Genomic DNA, 14217 nt, shown 5'->3' on the forward strand with positions numbered 1-14217 from the left:
CTGTAAGTGCAGAACCCAATGTGGGGCTCGAACTCATGGACCGTGAGATGGTGACCTGAGCTGAGATCAAGAGTCGGAGGCTTAACCAACTGAGCCACCCAGGCGCCCCAGAATTGCATTGCTTTTAACAATGTGGTTAATTTATTACTTTCTCCACAAGTAGTCTACTTTTAGGTTTAAAAAATAATCAGAGAAAACAGTGAAGAAAAAAATAAGACTTGCAAAGCTCTGAGTAAAACGTGTATTGACTACTGTACAGGTCCCTCTGTGCTCTTGTCTCTAGTTTCCTCGCTGTCCCTTACGTTAAAGAACCAAACCCCGGTATTACCCAGTCACAGTCACTAAAATTCCGTGGCTGTTTTCAGAAAAGCTAACAGCGTTTCAGAAAAGCTATTCATGGTTCATTCAGATTTCTTCACAGAGGGTAATAAGGTAGTGAACAAGTATTGTTTTTAATTGAAAAGTTGTCTCTCAAAAACAGTATTGAGTTCAATGGCTATTGAGTATTTGAAGAAAGATAATGACCTTCACAAAGTTTCAATGACCGAACTTGTTTCATTGAAGTAGATTTTCCACTTGAAGTATTTATCAGTTTGGGAAGGGAATTCTATTGTGCTGTGGTATTTTATTTTACTGCAGAAAAGACATCGTTCACTTGGAAAGTATTTGCCTTTTTTTCTGAAGCAAGCTAAATTCGGTAACACGTGGTAAAAATAAAATAAGTTCATTATGTGAAGGTGCCACGGATATTTATGGTGTCCAATAATACTTAATCACTGTATTTAATGGCCTGTCCTTATTTTTTCCACTCCGGGACCTACGTGCCAAAGTGCCTAGCTGATAAGTGTCCCATACATATTTTAATGAATATCCATGCGGACTGATCTCTGTTTAAAAAAAAAAAAAAAGATATTGTCTTTTGCCAAATGGAAGAATTGCATAAACCATGGTGGCAAATGCTGTGGGAGACAACTTTCCCCATCTACATCTGCTACCCTTCCTTGGGTTGCATTCAGTTATCAGGGAGACAAGCCAGTCGTGGGTTGGCTGAGCCTCCACTGGTCACTCCACCAGGGGTTGGTCGTGTTGGATGCAACTCCAGCCAATGAGGCGAGAGGGCGATCTACAGGGGACTCACTCTAAAGTAGGATACCAGAAGGAATGTGCTCTTCACTGTCCATCCAGCCTCTGAATATTTTGTGTGAGCACGTTTGCATGTGCCCACACATGTGTTTGCATGTGGCTGCTGCAGCCACCTTGTGACCATGAGGAAAGGCAGGAAATGGCTCAATGCTGTGAGGAAGGCAGAGCAGAAGGAGGAAATCTTTTTCCTCCATGATGTCCTGAGTCTCTGACTTAATGACCCAGGGAACCACCCTCCCTCCAGACTGCTTGCTGGAAGTTTCCCCTTAACTTTTGAGCTGAGTGTTCTGTTACTTTCAAACAACACGATTACAGCTGACCCTTGATATAACCAACAATCAATTAGTTAATTGATTGGTTTTTGGAGTTGAATACCAGAATGCTCAGAGTTTAACTTAATAATAAATCATGACCGGGGCGCCGGGGTGGCTCAGTCGCTTAAGCTTCTGACTCTTGATTTCGGCTCTGTTCGTGATCTTACAGTTCATGGGATCAAGCCTTATATCAGGCTCTGTGCCACAGCACTGAGCCTGCTTGGAATTCTTTCTCTCCCTCTCTCTCTGCCCCTCCCCAGTACGTGAATGTGCACGTGTGCACCCTTGCTCTCTCAGTCTCAAAAATAAAAATAAATAAACTTAAAAAAATAATAATAACTTATAACCTTGTCCTGGTCCTAGCTCTTACAGGACATCAAACTAATATTAAGGGTGGTGATTTTTTTCTCCTTAATCCAGTGTATACTGACATAAACCAAGAGCCTTCACCAAGAAGATAAGTAGAAGTAGAAATAGATTTTTCCTCCTCTGGTCTGCCAGTCCCCTGCCTCCTCCAAACTCGTCAGTCCCTTATAGGCAACCTGGGTACCTGGAGTGCTCTGACAACACCACTCCTTCTCGAGAAGGGACACGAGATACTGCATATGTCAGTACACTGAGTGGGGGAGGGCCTCCTCCCACTGTCTGCCGACTTCTGTTTTCCATCCTGTTCCTACTGATAAAGCTGATTTCTATATTGGGATCCATGGACTCACATGTAAACTTAAGTCAGCCTGCATTTATGGGAAACACCTATCAAGGACATCTAACACAGACCGATCACAATCCACCCACTCAGCTTTAGCCAACTTACCCTAGAAAACATGACCTGCTGGCCTTATGAGGACATCCTGTCATCCTCAAATATGCCCTGCTTCTGTGCAGAGCCCCATGTGGGGCTCCAACTCACAAACCACTGCGAGACCGCGACCTGAGCTGAAACCCAGAGTCGGACGCTTGACCGAGCCACCCAGGTGCCCCTCTGCGTTGCCTCTTCTAGTGCTCTATAAAACTCATTCCTGTGACAAATGGCTCCAGAATGACATTCCACTGCTACTGAGGCACTGTGCTCCCCCAACCCATGCATTATGTTACCTTGGATAAAGGACATCAGAGCCGCTGCTAAATTACTGTAGTTTTGTCATTTGCAACTATCTGTCTTTGCCTTGCTTCAGACTCAAATCCTGAGTGGATCTGGCATCTTGGTGACGGGCTGATCCCTTCACTGAGTGTCTGAAACTGTTTGCTTCCTTTATCTGGATTTGATTTCTGCTCAGATCTGATAACCAGACTGACTAGGGTAAGTAAAGGAATTTGAATTTAATTTAAATGGGATGAAAAGCCACTGGCTGGTTGTAAACAAGGAGCCTGACCCAGCATAGCCACTGATTCCCCACCAGGCCAATTTCAATCACTTCTCTGCCTGGGCCCTTTGGGCTTTGGAGTTGGTGACTCCTGGTGTAGAAAGAAGCAGGCCGGGAAGTCAACCCCGAGTCAAATACTCGCTCTAAAGCATGCGAGCAGTAAGTCACGGGGGCAAAAACACGTAATGTCTTTCAACCACAATCCCATTTAAGTCCGGTGGGGATGGAAAGGAAGCATAGGCAGAGGAAACGAAATCACAGTCCCATTGCCAATCAAAAGTGAGTGGAAGAAATAGTTGAAAGAAAAGGTAAAACACACCCGCGGGGATGATAAAGAGCATGACTTCCTGACGTGAGGGAGCAGTTTAATTAATAAGCAAATCCTGGTGAAACTCCCACCAGATTCATCAAGAGTCCGTAAAGTCTCACGAATATATCTCAATTACAGAGAAATATATTCGGGGGATAACTTTATCTTTCTTCTGCTGCTGTATGTTTACGTGTGTCGGGGGTGGGAGTGACCATTGGGAGGATTTAATGTAATAATAAAATGGTAGAGGGGAAGGAGCGGGCTGGCTCCCGGCCTGAAGCAGAGGATGTGGTGTTGGCTCAGGAACCACCTGAATCCTGGGGTCACCTCCCCAAGGGCACAGCACCCATCCTGCTTTCTCTCTCTGGGTTAAAAGAACAATTGGGGAGGGTAGTTAGCAGATTCCATTTGTAAACCAGTTCACGTGGCCATCTTAAATAACTCCGACTTGTTAGGAAGTGAAATTGAATCTAGGGTAAAAATCTCTTTGAAGGGCATGTTCGGTAAATGAACGAAGGTACAGTACAATTCCTATTTGAACATCTAGAGCCAGTTTCAACTACTACTCTTTCATTGGAATAAGCAAGAAATTATTTTTTATCCATTGCAGCTTTATTTAATTACATAAACAACAGAAGCATCAATGCTCAGGGAGTAAGATTTTATTACAAGGGAAGAGTGACCGGGCTTGCATCCTGCATACTTGCCAAAGGTGTGCCTTTGTTAGTAAAAACTAGCTCGGGTGTGGTAGAACCCACAGTGCTTGTGAACTTACAGGCTTACAAAAACAGAAGCATCAGAGTAGGCTTCATTCACAAACAATGGGAAACTCACAAATCAATGCATTACTTACTCTGATCTTCAGATTGTTGCCAGAAACCAACAAAAAATAGTGTTATTGAGAATTTTGAAGTAGTTTTTTTTAAAAGGGCTTTTTTTTTTTTTTCTGTTTAACAATGATACATTTCTTTACATAAATTTGTTGAGCATTACAATGCAAGGCAAAACCTTGGCTGGGCTTGAAGGAATATGGGATTCCAAATAGTACAATTGCTTGGATTTGTGTGAACACTAGTAATTAACAGTGAATATCAACAAATGACATTGTTTGCTAACTTGGGCACACAGGAAAACTGGACTGGCTCAGAACTGTAAGAGGGACTGTGCTATTTACCTTTCCCATACCCAGAAACAAAAGATCTACCCGTGATTTAACTGTGGTTACAAATGAAATACTTGCTTTATTTCTTTGTTTATTCAAAATTATTTTTCTCAAAATAGGATTACAACAGTGCATAAGGCAAAGGTCTATGGCATAATATTCACTCCCTTTCACCCTAGCAAAGTATTTAAGAAAAAAAAAAAAAAGGCTATCACAGGAATTTCTGACAATGTTTTGGGAAAAAAGTGTGACATTTTTTTGAGTAGCAATGGAATGTTTTTTTAGTGGGTGGAAACTGTAACAACAGACACTCAGAAACATAATACTATATTTTTTTTTATTTAATGGAAAAATACTTTTTGAATGTATTGCAGTTTATAGGAAAAAAAGCAGTCTGTAGAAAAGTGAAATTTATTTGTTAGATTTCAGAATCATAAAATTCAGACAAAAACTTAAGAAACTTTATTCACATGGAAAATCTGTTTAATACTCTAATGTAAAAAATATTTTTGGGGTGCCTGGGTGGCTCAGTTGGTTGAGTGTCTGACTTCAGCTCAGGTCATGATCTCACAGTTTGTGAGTTTGAGCCCCGCATCGGGCTCTGTGCTGACAGCTTCGAGACTGGAGCCTGCTTCGGATTCTGTGTCTCCCTCTTTCTCTGCCTCTCCCCTGTTCGTGCTTGCTCTCTCTCTCTCTCTCTCAAAAATAAACATTAAAATATGTATATATATATATTTTAAACTAGTCATTGTGTTAAGGTGATCAGATAATTAGTGTTTTTCGTTTTCTTTGTTTTTACAAATATTCTGATATAGATGGATAGATAGAGAAATACAGATACCAAAAACCCCAATTTATATCCATGGTTTTCCATATATATCCTTTAAGTACAGGACAACCCTTAAAACAGAATCATTTATTCAATTTAAAGCTGCATTGCATAGCTTAGGATTATCAATATCTGTTAGATGTCCAGGGTACTTTATAAAACAAGTCCTCAGATGTTTTTATGCCAAAAATGCATTGAATGAAAAGGAAAAAACCGGGGCACCTGGCTGGCTCAGTCAGCAGAGCACGTGACTCTTGATCTTAGGGTTATGAGGTCAAGGCCCACACTGGGCATGGAGCCTACTTTAAAAAAAAGAAAAAAGAAAAAAACCCACATGAATTCCTAGTTTACCATTTCGTTTTGCAACACCTGCCTTACCATAATGTCACCCAGGAAGACTTATGCAGATTTCTTTTTATCTGGCCATTCAGCCTTTGCTATAATTGGTATCAGAGCGAATGTTCCAATATTCTGATGAGAGGGGAATACAGAAATGAGATTGTGGCTAATGGTTCCAAGTCTAGCTGGCCATAAAAACTGCCTTGAGAGCTGTTTTTGAAAATCATTATAAAGCCAAGAAAAGTATAGAATTGTAAGAATTAAAATTAAGTCCCTGTTTCTTTCCTTTGCACCACAAACCATTTCCTAGAGATAACCACTGTCAACAGGCCAATGTCAATTTTTCCAGATATCATGGGTGCCTATATAAGCACGTAGGAGGTATGTGGAAATAGAATGTATGCACACTCATTTTTGGATAACTCTAATCTTATTATTCACATCATTGTTCTGCAACTCTCTTTTTAACATTTGTTTCCTCCCTTAATCTACGGCAAAGACTAGAGATTTATTCATTGAATACACTGACCCAGAGGGGTTCCGGACCACAGATTTCTCGGATGGCCAAAGCATATCAGGCAGAGTCTTGGTAGGAAACAGAAGGCACGGTCTTCTTTGCACAGGAAAGAGGAGAATAAGTGAAAGTCTTTTGTTGGCTAAATACCCAGCAGTAGAATTGCTGGACAAAACGGTATTTCTATTTTTAATTTTTGGAGGAAACGCCATGTTTTTTTCCAGAGCGGCTGCACCAATTTACATTCCCACCAACCGCGCACAAGTTTCCCTTGTCCCCACAGCCTCACCAATACTCGTTAGTTTTTGTCTTTTTGAAACCAGCTATTAAATACAACACGGTGGGGCGACTGGTTGGCTCAGTCGGTTGAGCGTCCGACTTCGGCTCAGGTCATGATCTCAGGGTTTGTGAGTTAGGGCCCCGAGTCAGGCTCTGTGCCGACAGCTCGGAGCCTGGAGCCTGCTTCGGATTCTGTGTCTCCCTCACTCTTTGCCTCTCCCCCACTTGTGCTCTGTCTCTCTCTCTCTCTCTCTCAAAAATAAATAAAATGTAAAACAAAAACAAAACACAACAAAACTACCACATGGTTGTACAGAATGAAAAGTTGGAAAGATAGAACCGAAGATCTCAACAGCAAGATCAAATATAAAAATCAGTATCGTTTCCTAGTACTACAAATAAAGTTATTCAAGATTATGTATAGATAAGGGTATTTATATTTTATAGATAAAGAAATCTGGGGGGGCGCCTGGGTGGCCCAGTCTGTTAAGCAACCACCTTGGGATAAGGTTGTGATCTTAGAGTTTGTGAGTTCAAGCCCTGTGTCAGGCTCTGTGCTGACAGCTCAGAGCCTGGAGCCTGCTTCCAATTCTGTGTCTCCCTCTCTCTCTCTGGCCCTCCCCAGCTTGTGCTCTCTCTCTCTCTCTCAAAAATAAATAAACATTAAAAGAAAAAAAAAGAGGGGCACCTGGGTGGCTCAGTCGGTTAAGCATCTGACTTTGGCTCAGGTCACGATCTCACAGTTCGTGAGTTCAAGCCCTGCATCAGGCTTGCTGCTGTCTGCGCAGAGCCCATTTCCGATCCTCTGTCTCCCTCTCTCTCTGTCCACCGCCCCCCCCCGGCTTGTACTCTCTCTCTCAAAATAAATAAGCTTAAATAAATAGATAAATAAGCTTAAATAAATAGATAAATAAATAAATAAGAAATAAGAAATTTGGTAAAACTCAATTAATTTGAATAATCACGTTTATAATTATCAAAAACATATTTAAAAACATACTCATGGTAATAAAGGAAACCTTTGTTTACAACAGAGAATTGTCTAGGTGCATCCACTTTGTATGTAGTTGTATATATGTATGTATTCAGGGTTGCCAGATTTAGCAAATAAGAATGCAGAGCACACAGTTAAATTTGAATTTTAGATAAACAATGAATATTTTTAGCATAAATGTGTCCGAGATATTGCATGCATACTTACACAGAAAACTATTTCTTGTATTCCCGAAATTCAAATGGAATGGTGCCTCCTATATTTTATCTGGCAACCCTGGAGGTACGGCTGCTGGTAAAACCAGTTAACATCCAAGCAATGCTGACTTTTGACTCTAGTGCATTTATGAAAATCACATCTGAGAACTATAAAATAAAGATCATTTTAATCTTACTGAACATAAGCTTCTACTTAAACAGAGATCACCATTCGTATCATCAGATACCTCTGTACATTGGTCAATTAAAATGCAAATTCAGGCTATTTTGCCTGATGAGCATACTTCAGAGATGAATAAAACTCATGAATAACTGATTAATGGTGAAAAATGATATATGGGTTTTAATGGCACTGTGAGATAAGTTAATCAGTAAAATTGGAAACAGGAAAAGGAACAAATGCCTGTATAATTGTAAGACGCTCTATGGATCATACAACAGCAAGACATCTCCTTAAGGGAGTTCGGTACACAGGACTATTTCGAGGAAGTGGTGGGGCACACATAATCGTATTATATGCTTCCTTCTCTACCTAACCAGCAATTTTGTCCAGCTGGAATCCAGTTAAATAAATTTCAAAGTCTCCCTTGAGGAAAAAGAAAAGCCACAAAAAGGCAGAGGGGGAGTAGTTTCCTTTTTTGCTTTAGAAATTTGGAGAGAGAGTATACAGTAAGTGTATGCAACGATCAATTTCGCAATAACCAATGGGGAGAAGGGGTGGGGGTGGGGAATGGAATAAACCTCTTTATTTTCCCCTGTACAATTCCAACAATGGGACCCTGGAGACAAAGGACTAATGCCATCTATGGCCCAGGGATGGCTTCCAATACAAAATCAAGAAACTGTAAAATACGGACAGCTATCATTTATAACTGAGATGTCAGAGCTTCAGGAAGTATCGATGTTAGGGAGCAAGAGGTAAGTCATTTGGTACTTAAAAATTATGGCTACATCTTGACTATAAACAATGTGCGCAAGAATCATCCACCCGCTCGTTGGTGAATTGCACTTGTTTCTGTGGCTTTTTGATGTTGTCTCCTAAGCACCTCCCCCTTCACTCCAACACTCTGGCCCCAGGTGCGGCCAGCACCGGGCAGCCCTTAGCTGCGGTCTCTCCTTTTGAACACAGGCACCCTTCCCACACCTTCCTTCGAATTCACCACCAGCACTGTTGAGAACCTAGAGCTGACCTCATACCTCTTTCGTCACTCTTCTCTGTGTGAATTCATTTTGCTCTGGCTGGTAGCTCGATGAGACTCAAGTGAATTATATGAAAGCTTCGTTCTAAGGAAAAATTAGAATGCAACCATTTGTCTTGTAATTTTGCTGTATTTGTTCATCAGTTTTCAAGCTTGGGAGATCGTCTCACCTTTAAAGTCATGGATTTACGTAAATAAAATCTACTTTCTTCTCAACAGAGAGAGGAAACATAAAAGATTAACAATTTGAAGACAAGCCAAAGTATAGAAAAAAGCAAAGCTCTCTGAGACCTTAGGAACTGTAATGAAATCATGGGTGACTGTGGGATGATTACAGTTTATTACATCTAGTTCTAAAACCAAAGGCAGAGTAAGATCAGATTTATATCATATATGCCACATAACGGATATTTTTCCCTAATGGCATTGTCTTTGTTTGCTAGTTCAAAAAGAATCTGTCTTATGAAAAACTTGAAATTGTTGTCACTTAAGATTAACTTATGTGACAGTAGTTTCTCTGACAGAATCTCATTGGAAGGGAAGGCCCTCAGGCGTGGGCCTGCCGGACAGAAGACCAGGAGGCACAGAGACTTCTCAGTTCTTCTCTGAGAACGAATATTTTGTATTCTGTATGCATACATTTTGTCTTTGTCTTACTTAAGAAATCATTTCTAAAACTATTTGCTCATTTTGTTTTCACACCGGTGCTACTGGTAATTCCTCAGAAGATCCACCTCACCTCTACACATTTTTCGATCTCTGCTGGTTGCATGTAAATAAGTCATTTCTTCACTTCATTGCCTTCCCATACAATTTCCTGAAGCCCATTATTCAATGAAGGAGGCTATATTTTTTAATACCAGGCACTATAATATTGGCTTGACAGTAATTAGTCTCATGTTTTTTTCTGGTAAACAAAATGGGATGTATGTAACACACCAAAATTTACATGGAACTTCCAAATAGGAGCAGACCACAAAAATTGTATTTAATCTGAAATACTATGCTCGATAACAGCCCCTTTCCAACTCTCTCATTCACTTTCCATGTTATTTTATTAATCTTTTCAACTACTGGTAACATTTTAAAATGTAAATTTGAAAGACTAGCATGATGAACAAGCACATGCACACATTATGGCATTTTTCTTCAATTTTAGCATGCAGCTCCATAAAAGGAAATTCTCCTGTACAATCATGATAGCATTGTCATCCCTAGGAAAATTAACAATAATTCCTTAATACCCAGTCTGTTTTCAAATTTCCCCAATTTTCTGCAAGTTTTTTTATAGCTAGTTTTATTTTACTTTGTGTTTTCAAATCAAATGTAATATACGTGCTAATTGAAAAATATGTGCTGGGGCACCTGAGTGGCTCAGTTGGTTAAGTGTCTTGACCTTGGCTCAGGTCATGATCTCACAGTTCATGAGTTCGAGCCCTGCATCGGGCTCTCTGCTATCAGCACAGGACCTGCTTTGGATCCTCTGTCCTCCTCTCTCTCTTCCCCTACCCTGCTCTCTCTCTCAAAAATAAATAAAACATTAAAAAAAACAAAGAAAATTATGTGCTAAACTTGAACATGCATATATAAACATAGATTCCATTTCATTTAAGTGGAAAGGCTTGATGAGATTCCATTTACATATTTCTGGCTATTTTATAGGTGATGTGTGTACTTCGTGTTGCATCCCACTAACAAGCACATAATGTTCGATTATTCTAAGGCATTCCACCTACGGCAGAGACATTTCATATAAGGCAGAGATAGCCAGACCATTCCACTGTGGGTACTTTTAAATTTTGTGATTAGGAAATACAGTAAGTCATTTATAACTTAGGAAATGTGCTCCTAAAATTCATAGGCTATGCAAAATCACAAAATAAAAACCACAGGGTTTATGGGGGAAATAGGGTTAGAGGCACAAATCACCAAAACTTCATCGGTCACACACACACACACACACACACACACACACACACACATGGAGAAACCAAATAAACATGGCTGCAATTCAGTTTTACACATGCTAAATGCTTAAGAAATACATAAACGCTATATAAATATGGCATTTTCTCCCCCCCTTCCCCACAAAGACATGCAGATTGCATGTGGGTGTCAGGAGGGTGAGTCTGGTAAATGAAAACATGCATAAGCAAGTGTTATGCTCAATTTGTGTTATGCTCAAACTATTCCCTAATGTATCAATCACATTGGAACTCAACTGTGGCTTCAAAACAAGCATTATAGCAAAATGCAATCTGGGGGTTGATGCTTTGACACCACATGAACATCCAGATTCTCCTCAATCCTTTTCTTCCTGGTTTTAGCATCCATTGGTCATCCCTGCCTGAGTCAATGATTTCAATGGCAGTTGCCATGCAGCGATTTTCAAATTCCTTCAATCTTTCTGTATTTATAAGCTAACAATCCTAACAATCTACGCAAAGAGCTTTTCTCTTCCAAACAGAGAATGGTCTGTGCTACCTCTTTGCATTACACACAAGTCTAATCCTTCTTTTCCTGTCTATCCTTCCAATGTTTTAGAGCCATGATTTTAGATTTCCTCAGTCTTCCTGTCTCCCAATGAAACATCCCCATTTCTTTAGCTATCTCTCATATCACATGCTTGGGAATTCCTTCCCTCTTCTGGTCACTATCTTTGGACTAAGCTCCAATTTGCACACAGAAAACGTAGTTTCCCAGGTGGGGTCTTACTGAGTGGATTGAGACAACCGCCTTCTTCACTCTGGACATTATGGTGATAGTCATGCAGCTGAAGGTCAGCATAGCTTTGCTAAGGTCACATCTTACTGTTGACTCATATTCTCACCAAGATTGCTGAGATAAATTTCCTCCAACCACACGTCTGGTTTTTTTTTAACCTCGTATCAAGAACTTATTGTGTTTAATGCCATTTTAGTAAATTCAACCCAATTGTCCAAATTTTCTTTTCAGTTTTGTATACCAGCTATAAATCTAAAGGGCTCCATATTTTTATCCAAGTCATTAACAAATTTGATCAGCAAAGGGCCAAGGACAAAGCTTGCCCTTGATTACGATCATTTGACATTTCTTGATTATAATCATTCATCCAGAGTTCCATCTATCAAACTGTCCTTGCCTCAAGCTAACATTTCTCCATCGAATCTTCAAAGATATCATATGAGGACGTTGTCAAAAGCTTTGCTGAAGTCCAAATACTCTGGGTCTATAGTGTGGCCCTTAATTACCCCTTTAGTCACACTGTCTAAGAAAGAAATAAGGTTAGTGTGACATCACTTGTCATTAGTGAAACCATGCCATAGCCTCATGATGTTAGTTTCCTTTCCAAGGAGTTCATAAACTACAGAATATCAAGCAGCTCATTCATCAATGCAACAAAAGAAGATGTTCTTTAAAAAGTAAACATGAAATACATTTAGGGAGAATTATTTTGAAATTCAGATATAATATTAAGTTGTAATGCTTGCTTGTTTAAAATTTTTCAAATTCCTATCATGCTCTCTGACCATGAGTTAATTTTGTAGAGGCATGAAAATATAATAAATGGCCGTAAGTGTGGTTGATTTTAAAAGAAAGCCTTTCATTTATAGTTTTGATGCACTGTAGTAAGTTCAATTTTTATATATTTTTAACAAGTCATTCTTTTCAAGGGTTTGCAATATCCTAAAGGAAAAAAAAATGTTGAAGTTCGTCCTTTTCTCCAAACCTGCTTTTAAAATTTTAACATCATTAGCTTGTAACACTGGCTGTGCAGCCTCATTAAATAACATTCTCACATTAAGAGCTTTATGTGATGTTTGATAGGTCTATAAATCTATCTAAACAGAGAGAGGAGGAATCAGTTACCAGGGGATCCAACCAAAGGGATCAATCAGTAATTTTCTGGCAGACAATCCTGAAAATAGATTGGTGTGTATTAAAATTTTAGCATTGCAGCAGTTATATTCTAGAGTGAAAATTCATGCAGTAGAATCGACATAACATTACTTCATAAAATTAAATACAAGTGAGAAGAAGTCCAATGACTATTTTTATATAGACTTACAACACTAAAGATATGTTTCTGGCAATAAATTTTCCTAGACCTAAAACAACACCATCATTGTCTTTGAATTCAAGTAGGAAAACCAGTCAGTAGTGCAACGCCTAAGGTTTCTCTCTTGAGTTAGTGCTGCTGAAAACCAAAAGAGTGAGATACTACTGGAATGTTTGTTCTGTTTAAGATATTAAGGCAGTTAAAGAGCTAATATGCATGCTTAAGGTATCAGGAATTGAAAGTGAATAATATATAAATAACTTTAATATGGACTAGAATGCTACTCATCTAATACAAGGAAATGAATATGTTTAATATTATCACAATAATATTTCAATGTTAAAAAATAGAAAATATCGAAGTCCACTTATTTCAAATGGACTAAAAAAAATCCTATTTTAAAAAAGGATAATTTAATTACTTTGTTTTCCTGAAAAGATAATTAGCACTTTGCCTTTAATTAATTTGAATTTCACTAGGAATTCTGGATCTAAATATTACTCGATAATTTTCATCTTCTATTGAAATACTGCTTTCCCCCCCAAAATATCGAATAATTGCCACATTCAGCAAGGAATAGAATTCATAAGGCAAATTATTCCTCCCCTTCTTTCTACATTGAAAACAGAAATTATCATCTGCTTCTCTTTCAGTGATTTTTAAAAATCTTGGTAATTACTATAGGTATTGGTATTGTGTTTATTATGCTAGCCTGTATTTTAGGGAATTATGGACTATATATCACACAAATGAAATCAATTTCTTAGTGAATTATACAAAAATACATTTTACTGTGGAAGGTTAGATGTTAATTTCAGATGACTTTCTTATGAATTTATTTTTATTTCTCTCCCTTTCTCTCACCCCATTGAAACAAATTCTATTAATTACAAATTTAGCTCTGGCTCAGGAAATTACTGACCATGCTTTTCATTTACTTGTAGTGAGCTCTTCAGGACTATAAAATTAGCAGGATAGAACATTGTCCTGGTTCTGTGCCAATTACTTTTAAAATAAACATCTTTTAGCTAAAATGAACATTGTGCCTATTTATGTATTTGATTTAGAAAATGATTTTTAAAATTAGAAGAAATTCTTGGCTTAGTTTCTGTAATGGTCTAACATTACTCAAGTCCATTATCGTCTTTAGATTGATGAGTTCCATTGTGGATGACATTTAATTAAATAAGATAATGCATATCTTATTAATATGAATGTTCTTATTTATCTCTTAAGAGGGAGTTTGCATACTAAAGGAAGTCACATTTTAATGGCTACGTTAAATAATATTTTTCAGGTTGGAGAGTATAAAAGGCTTTTGAAGTATAACTGATTTCCAAATATTTATTGTGTTATATGCAGTTAATTTCACAAACTCATATATATTAAGATTCTACTTTTTGTTCTATTCCTTTTTGAAATAAATGAAACATCTTGTGGTTCTTAGATATGTTGGTTATGTTTATCATACTTATCTTTATGAAAATAAACTTTTTTTCTTTTCTCATATAAA

The sequence above is a fragment of the Panthera tigris genome, chromosome D3, assembly GCF_018350195.1.
Source record: "Panthera tigris isolate Pti1 chromosome D3, P.tigris_Pti1_mat1.1, whole genome shotgun sequence".
Lineage (NCBI taxonomy): Eukaryota > Metazoa > Chordata > Mammalia > Carnivora > Felidae > Panthera > Panthera tigris.